Source organism: Heterodontus francisci, chromosome 10, assembly GCF_036365525.1.
Source record: "Heterodontus francisci isolate sHetFra1 chromosome 10, sHetFra1.hap1, whole genome shotgun sequence".
In the NCBI taxonomy this organism is placed as follows: Eukaryota; Metazoa; Chordata; class Chondrichthyes; order Heterodontiformes; family Heterodontidae; genus Heterodontus; species Heterodontus francisci.
The window spans coordinates 123987323-123995819 of NC_090380.1; positions in this window are offsets into that span (position 1 = coordinate 123987323).

Below are 8497 nucleotides of genomic sequence, written 5' to 3' on the forward strand. Positions count from 1 at the left end.
GCTGCTCTGAAGGTGTCACATCATCTGCAGGAACTCCAGGCAAGGGAATGAAGCCTTTCCCCAGCACTGAGACTCACAGCTATGTGGCCATGCAAGGAGTCGGGTGACATTCCCTGATGATACTGTCACTTCCACCCACACTTCTGCTTATTCTAGTATTTTTCTATTTGATAGCAAATCTATGGACTGTTTACAAGTTTTGGAACCTTTCCTGGTGAACTTTGGTGTCAAGTCTGAATAAGGAGGCCGCAGTGCCGAGAATACCAAGTGGAAGACAATCAATCTATCCTAATTTATTCATTGATATTGTTGGTTTCTCACAGCTTCCATATGGAACATTTTATCTTTGACCCAGTTTGTTTTGTAAGATTTTTGATGTCTCTGTTTAATACTTACATTTTTTTAACCTATGTTTATATTTCTTTAAAAAGAAATCAGCTTCCCACCAGGCTGCAGGGCCTGTTTTTGGGCCTTTACTCACCAGGCTGCAGGGCCTGTTTTTGGGCCTTTACTCACCAGGCTGCAGGGCCTGTTTTTGGGCCTTTACTCACCAGGCTGCAGGGCCTGTTTTTGCTCACCAGGCTGCAGGGCCTGTTTTTGGGCCTTTACTCACCAGGCTGCAGGGCCTGTTTTTGGGCCTTTACTCACCAGGCTGCAGGGCCTGTTTTTGGGCCTTTACTCACCAGGCTGCAGGGCCTGTTTTTGCTCACCAGGCTGCAGGGCCTGTTTTTGGGCCTTTACTCACCAGGCTGCAGGGCCTGTTTTTGCTCACCAGGCTGCAGGGCCTGTTTTTGGGCCTTTACTCACCAGGCTGCAGGGCCTGTTTTTGCTCACCAGGCTGCAGGGCCTGTTTTTGGGCCTTTACTCACCAGGCTACAGGGCCTGTTTTTGGGCCTTTACTCACCAGGCTGCAGGGCCTGCTTTTGGGCCTTTACTCACCAGGCTGCAGGGCCTGTTTTTGCTCACCAGGTTTTTGGGCCTTTATTGGGCCCAGGACCTGTTTCTGGGCCTTTACTCACATTGTAAGGCAACTGAGTGTAACACACATCAGTCAGTTGCAGGAAATGCAGTGTAAATGGAAATTGTATTTTAAATCATTTATGGTTATTCGATTTATCTTGGTTGTTGATCAAATTCTTTAAACTTTATTTGATGCTGAATTTCTTTCTTTCTTTTGGGCCTCCTTATCTCGAGAGACAATGGATACGCGCCTGGAGGTGGTCAGTGGTTTGTGAAGCAGCGCCTGGAGTGGCTATAAAGGCCAATTCTGGAGTAACAGGCTCTTCCACAGGTGCTGCAGAGAAATTTGTTTGTTGGGGCTGTTGCACAGTTGGCTCTCCCCTTGCGCCTCTGTCTTTTTTCCTGCCAACTACTAAGTCTCTTCGACTCGCCACAATTTAGCCCTGTCTTTATGGCTGCCCGCCAGCTCTGGCGAATGCTGGCAACTGACTCCCACGACTTGTGATCAATGTCACACGATTTCATGTCGCGTTTGCAGACGTCTTTATAACGGAGACATGGACGGCCGGTGGGTCTGATACCAGTGGCGAGCTCGCTGTACAATGTGTCTTTGGGGATCCTGCCATCTTCCATGCGGCTCACATGATGCTGAATATACCTTTAGTAACAGCTGAATTTCATTTACTCGTCTGTTTAAAATATTTTATTTATCATTTTTTACTTTTATTTCTTTTTTAAATCACTTACAATGATGCCCCCTTTATATTTTGTTGTCTACTGCTTCACTAAATAATATAACAATTGTCAAGGCCCATCCCGCTCATACCTTAATCCAGATGATAATTAGACTTTCAAAATTCAACCATTTATTCATTTCTATTTTGAAGGGAAAGAAAGAAATCAAATTAAGATGAGAAAAGACACATTCTATCTGTCTGTGACTGTTATCTATTAATAACTAAAATGTTTATATTTTCTGTCAACAAACACAGATGCTGATCAAGTGGTAATTAGAGGTTTTATATTTGCTTTCAAACTTCAACTCATTTGTTATTTTAAAAATATCATGTATATCTATCAGCTTAATGCTCTTTTAAAAAATTATAATTTATTTAGAATTGAAACATCAGCTAAAGTGGCAAGTATCAGTCTCCCTCTCAGACACCCAAACTCAAATGAACAATTTTACCTGAGTAAAGCTTTTAAAATGTCTCCTCTAGCTTTTCTTTCAATCATTTTGAAAAACAGTTTGCTGGAATGTGTGTGCCCAGATGTTCCAGGGCTGATTCCACCAGGAGGAGTTCCTTTAATTTAAACATGATGGACACATGCTGCACCACATCTGATCACTTACCAGAGGACACCTGAGAGAGAAACTTTTCCCACTGGTGGGAGGATCGAGGACAAAGAGACATAACTTCAAAATCAGAGCCAGGGTTTCCCAGTAGAGAAGCTGGGAAACACTTCTTCACAAAAAGGGTGTTAGAAGTGTGGAACTCTCTCCCACAAAAAGCAGTAAATGCTGGAGCTCAATTAATAATTTCAAATCTGAGATTAATACATTTTTGCGAGACAAGGTATTGAGGGTTATGGGGATAAGGCAGGTGGATACAGACCAGTGTCTCACTGAATGGTCCAACAGGTTCGATGGGCTGAATGGCCTCCTACTGTTCCTATGATACTGAGCTGTAGTGTGCTGGTTCAAAGATCTCCAAGAAAGTAAGTGGAACAACTTTCACAGTCTCCTGGTTAACAGGGCCAATTAAAAATAAAATATCATCTTTGTGTGCAGGTTGGAAGGGGAGTTGAAGGTCTACGTCCAGGCAGTGACCCAGGATAAGTTTCCCAGGTGGGCCTATTTCTGCCTTTATGATGGCATCTTGCTGGCCACACCGACTCCCAGATAGGAGCCTCTTCCCTCAGCTCAGGTCCTGAGCTCAATACGACAGGGATATGATGGAAGGGCTTCGCCCTTGAAGACAATGCACAGGCTTTTGACCAGTTTCTCCTTCAAGTGAAATTTTTAATGGAAGACATTTTAAAAAAATCCAGTTGGTGAATTTTGGTATGTTATTATGTTCCAGGGAGATGGTGGCGTAGTGGTATTATCACTGAACAAGTAATCCAGAGGCCCAGGCTAATGCTCAGGGGACATGGGTTCAAATCCCACCACAGCAGCTGGTGGAATTTAAATTCAATTAATTAATAAACATCTGGAATTGAAAGCTAGTCTCTGTAATGGTGCCATGAAACTATCAGCAATTTTTGTAAAAACCCATCTGGTTCACTAATGTCCTTCAGGGAAGGAAATCTGCCATCCTTACCTGTTCTGGCCTACATGTGACTCCTGACCCACAGCAATGTGGTTAACTCTAAACTGCCCTCTGAAATGGCCTAGCAAGTCACTCAGTTCAAGGGCAATTCGGGATGGGCAACAAATGCTCGCCTTGCCAGCAATGCCCACAGCCCATGAAAGAATAAAATATTATGAAGTATGTACTACTTGGATTTTTTAAAAATCCAAACGTCTTTTGGACATTAGAAATTTCTATTACTGAAAATAAATTTGTGGCTGAAATTTGTTTCAGAGAGAATTTTGAGTGATTTATCAAAGTGTGACAGGCTAGCGGTTAGGATTCGACGTTTTCACCGCTGCGGTCCGGGTTCGATTCCCGCCCAGGGAACCAAAATTTGTGATGTATGGGGTGTTCAGATAGAGGGAGGACCCTTGTATTTTCAGTCAGCTGCATCCAATTTGTAGGATGGACTGGAATCACTGGTCCTCATCTACACCCAGCTCTCACTGCTGGCTCCAAGCGCAACACCCTGGTACACTGTCTCAGCTGACGGGTAAAACAGAGTGAGGGGAGAAATGATGAACATGACACCGCCTGGGTGGATGTCTTTCTTGATAAAGGTAATGGCCAGGACGGAAAGATTCCAAGCTCAAGTGACCATCATGTTCTGGACCAAAGGCGAACCACACCATATTGCGTGGACAATGATTCTTGATATACCAGCTATGGATAAAATAGCAAGGGAAGGAGGGTCCCTTCAAGCCTTGGTAGGCAACCCACCTAGGAGAGGGAAACTCAGAATCCAAACCTATGGTTTGGAGACCTCGCTGCCACCGTCCCAGTTCACTGGGCCACGACAGATTAGCTCCAGGCTTAAAGGGTGAGGTCAGTCAGTGCAAACTGTACTCCACCTTAAAGCACCACTGCGCAGGCGGGAAGGAAATCCATCCACCCTAACTATAACCCAACAAGTAAGTCCTGTAGTGACGGGAAAGGGCGAAAACGGCAGTTGCAAGATCACACTGGCAGCCGGAGTTCCAATCCTGCATGCAGGCGGCTCAGGATATTATTTTGATGATGACCTAGAGACGACATCATCACCCGGTTGCACCCTCAACGACCGAGCTGCCTTTTTGACGGACAGCACTGCTTGCTCAGCAATTGGAGCGGGGCCTAGAAAAGGTGGCCTAAACAAATTGCTCATCTCCCTACCACCCATTTGGCTTGCCGCGGTCAATGGGCATCTCTTAATGCGGTCAAACTACAACAGAGAAGGAAACGCGAACTCCTAACCTCACTTCAAAAGGTGGGAAAAGAAGAAAGATTCTGCTGGAACGTGAGAACAATGCTCGACTCTGGTGACCACAGTCTCCCCCAACGACGCTCAGCCCTGGTGGCCCATGAGCTAGCCAGACTAGACATTGATATAGCGCCCCTGAATGAGGTCCACTTCTCAGAACAAGGCAGCCTAACAGAACACAACGCTGGCTACACCCTCTATTGGTCAGGTAGACCTCAAAGTGAACAATGATTCTTCGGTGTCGGCTTCATGGTGAAGAAGACTATCACCACTAAACTTTCAAGCCTGCCAATCGGCCACTCCGAACGCATCATGTCCCTGCAAATCAAATTAATCACAATACCGTAGAGGAGGAATTCATGGAGTGTATACTGGACCAATACATTGAGGAACCAACGAGAGAACAGGCCATCCTAGACTGGGTATTGTGTAATGAGAGAGGAATAATTGACAATCTCGTTGTGCGAGAGCCCTTGGGGACGAGCGACCATAATATGATAGAATTCTTCATCAAGATGGAGAGTGACGTAGTTGATTCTGAGACTCGGGTCCTGAATCTTAATAAAGGAAACTATGAAGGTATGAGGCGCGAGTTGGCCATGATGGATTGGGAAACATTACTTAAAGGGCTGACGGTGGAAAGGCAATGGCAAACATTTAAAGAGCGCATGGATGAACTGCAACAATTGTTTATCCCTGTCTGGCGCAAAAGTAAAACAGGGAAGGTAGCCAAACCATGGCTTACAGGGGAAATTAGAGATAGCATTAGATCCAAGGAAGAGGCATATAAATTCACCAGAAAAAACAACAGACCTGAGGATTGGGAACAGTTTAGAATTCAACAAAGGAGGACCAAGGGATTGATTAAGAAGGGGAAATTAGAGTACGAGAGCAAGCTTGCAGGGAACATAAAAACTGACTGTAAAAGTTTCTATAGTTATGTGAAGAGAAAAAGATTGGTGAAGACAAATGTAGGTCCCTTACAGTCAGAAACAGGGGAATTTATTATGGGGAATAAAGAAATGGCTGACCAACTAAATGCATACTTTGGTTCTGTCTTCACAAAGGAGGACACAAATAACATACCAGAAATGTTGGGGAACACGAGGTTTAGTAAGAGGGAGGAACTGAAGGAAATCAGTATTAGTAGAGAAATGGTGTTGGGGAAATTGATGGGATTGAAGGCCAATAAATCCCCAGGGCCTGATGGTCTACATCCCAAAGTACTTAAGGAAGTGGCCCTAGAAATAGTGGATGCATTGGTGGTCATCTTCCAAGATTCTATAGACTCTGGAACAAGAGCAGAGCACTTGGAGAACAGTGGTAGAATCGGACAGAGTCAGCATGGATTTAGGAAAGGGAAATCATGCTTAACAAATCTACTAGAATTCTTCGAGGATGTAACTAGTAGAGTTGATGAGGGGGAGCCAGTGGATGTGGTTTATTTGGACTTTCAGAAGGCTTTCGACAAAGCCCCACATAAGAGAGTAGCATGTAAAATTAAAGCGCATGGGATTGGGGGTAGTGTATTGCGATGGATAGAAAATTAATTGGCAGACAGGAAACAAAGAGTGGGGATAAATGGGTTTTTTCCGGATGGGGTACCGCAGGGATCAGTGCTAGGACCCCAGCTATTCACAATATATATTAATGATTTAGATGAGGGAACTAAATGTAATATCTCCAAATTTGCAGATAACACAAAACTGGGTGGGAGGGTGAGTTGTGAGGAGGATGCAGAGAGGCTTCAGGGTGATTTGGACAGGTTGAGTGAGTGGGCAAATGCATGGCAGATGCAGTATAATGTGGATAAATGCAAGGTTATCCACTTTGGTAGCAAAAACAGGAAGGCAGATTATTATCTGAATGGCTATAAACTGAGAGAATGGGAATAAACAGCGAGACCTGGGTGTTCTCATACACCAGTCACTGAAGGTAAGCATGCAGGTGCAACAAGCAGTAAAAAAGGCAAATGGTATGTTGGCCTTCATAGCGAGAGGATTCGAGTACAGGAGCAGGGATGTCTTTCTGCAATTATACAGGGCCTTGGTGAGGCCACACCTGGAATATTGTGTGCAGTTTTGGTCTCCTTATCTAAGGAAGGATGTTCTTGCTATAGAGGGAGTGCAGCAAAGGTTTACCAGACTGATTCCTGGGATGGTGGGACTGATGTATGAGGAGAGATTGAGTCAGTTAGGATTATATTCGCTGGAGTTCAGAAGAGTGAGGGGTGATCTCATAGAAACCTATAAAATTCTAACAGGACTTGACAGGGTAGATGCAGGAAGGATGTTCCCGATGGTGGGGGAGGCCAGAACCAGGGGTCATAGTCTAAGGATACGGGATAAACCTTTCAGGACTGAGATGAGGAGAAATTTCTTCACCCAGAGAGTGGTGAGCCTGTGGAATTCACTACCACAGAAAGCAGTTGAGGCCAAAACATTGTATGTTTTCAGGAAGGAGTTAGATATAGCTCTTGGGTTTAAAGGGATCAAAGGATATGGGGCGAAAGCGGGAACAGGTTACTGAGTTGGATGATCAGCCATGATCATAATGAATGGTGGAGCAGGCTCGAAGGGCCAAATGGCCTACTCCTGCTCCTATTTTCTATGTTTCTGCCCCTCCAAGACCAGCAGCATGCAACCCTCATTAGTGTTTATGCTCCAACCCTGAAGGCTAACCCAGCCTGACACTAATCTCTGTGAACTCTGTGAGGTGTTGGAGGTTTTGAAGTGCATTAAGGTGGATAAATCCCCAGGGCCTGACCAGGTGTATCCTAGGATGCTCTGGGAAGCAAGGGAGGAGATTGCTGGGACCCTGGCAGAGATTTTTGTATCATGGTTAGCGACGGGTGAGATACCAGAAGACTGGAGGATAGCTAATGTTGTGCCTTTATTTAAGAAGGGCAGCAGGGATAAGCCAGGGAACTACAGGCCGGTGAGCCTTACATCAGTGGTGGGAAAGTTATTGGAAGGGATTCTGAGAGACAGGATTTATATGCATCTGGAAAGGCAAGGTCTGATTAGGGATAGTCAGCATAGCTTTGTGTGTGGGAAATCATGTCTCACGAATTTGATTGAGTTTTTCGAGGAGGTGACCAAGAGGATTGACGAGGGCAGGGCGATGGACGTTGTCTACAGGAACTTTAGCAAGACCTTTGACAAGATCCCGCATGGTAGGCTGGTCCAGAAGGTTCGAACACATGGAATCCAGGGCGAGCTAGCCAATTGGATACAAAATTGGCTTGGTGATAGGAGGCAGAGGGTGGTAGTGGAGGGTTGTTTTTCCGATTGGAGGCCGGTGACCAGTGGTGTGCCGCAGGGATCGGTGCTGGGCCCTCTGTTGTTTGTCATATATATTAATGACTTGGATGTGAATGTAGGGGGCATGATTAGTAAGTTTGCAGATGACACCAAAATTGGGGGTATAGTGGACAGTGAAGAAGGTTGTCTATGGTTACAACAGGATATAGATCAACTGGGAAAGTGGGCAAGGGAGTGGCAAATGAAATTTAACGCAGACAAGTGCAAAGTGATGCATTTTGGGAAGTTAAACCAGGGCAGGACATATACAGTGAATGGCAGGGCCCTGGGGAGTGTTCTTGAGCAGAGAGACCATGGGGTGCAAGTACATAGTTCCCTGAAAGTGGCAACACAGGTAGACAGGGTGGTGAAGAAGGCGTATGGCATGCTTGCCTTCATTGGCCGAGGCATTGAGTACAAGAGTTGGGACGTCATGTTACAGTTGTACGTAACGTTGGTTAGGCCGCATTTGGAGTACTGTGTGCAGTTCTGGTCGCCGCACTACAGGAAAGATGTGATTAAGCTAGAGAGGGTGCAGAAAAGATTCACAAGGATGTTGCCTGGTTTGGAGGGCTTGAGTTATAAAGAGAGATTGGATAGGCTGGGTCTGTTTTCCCTGGAGCGAAGGAGGCTGAGAG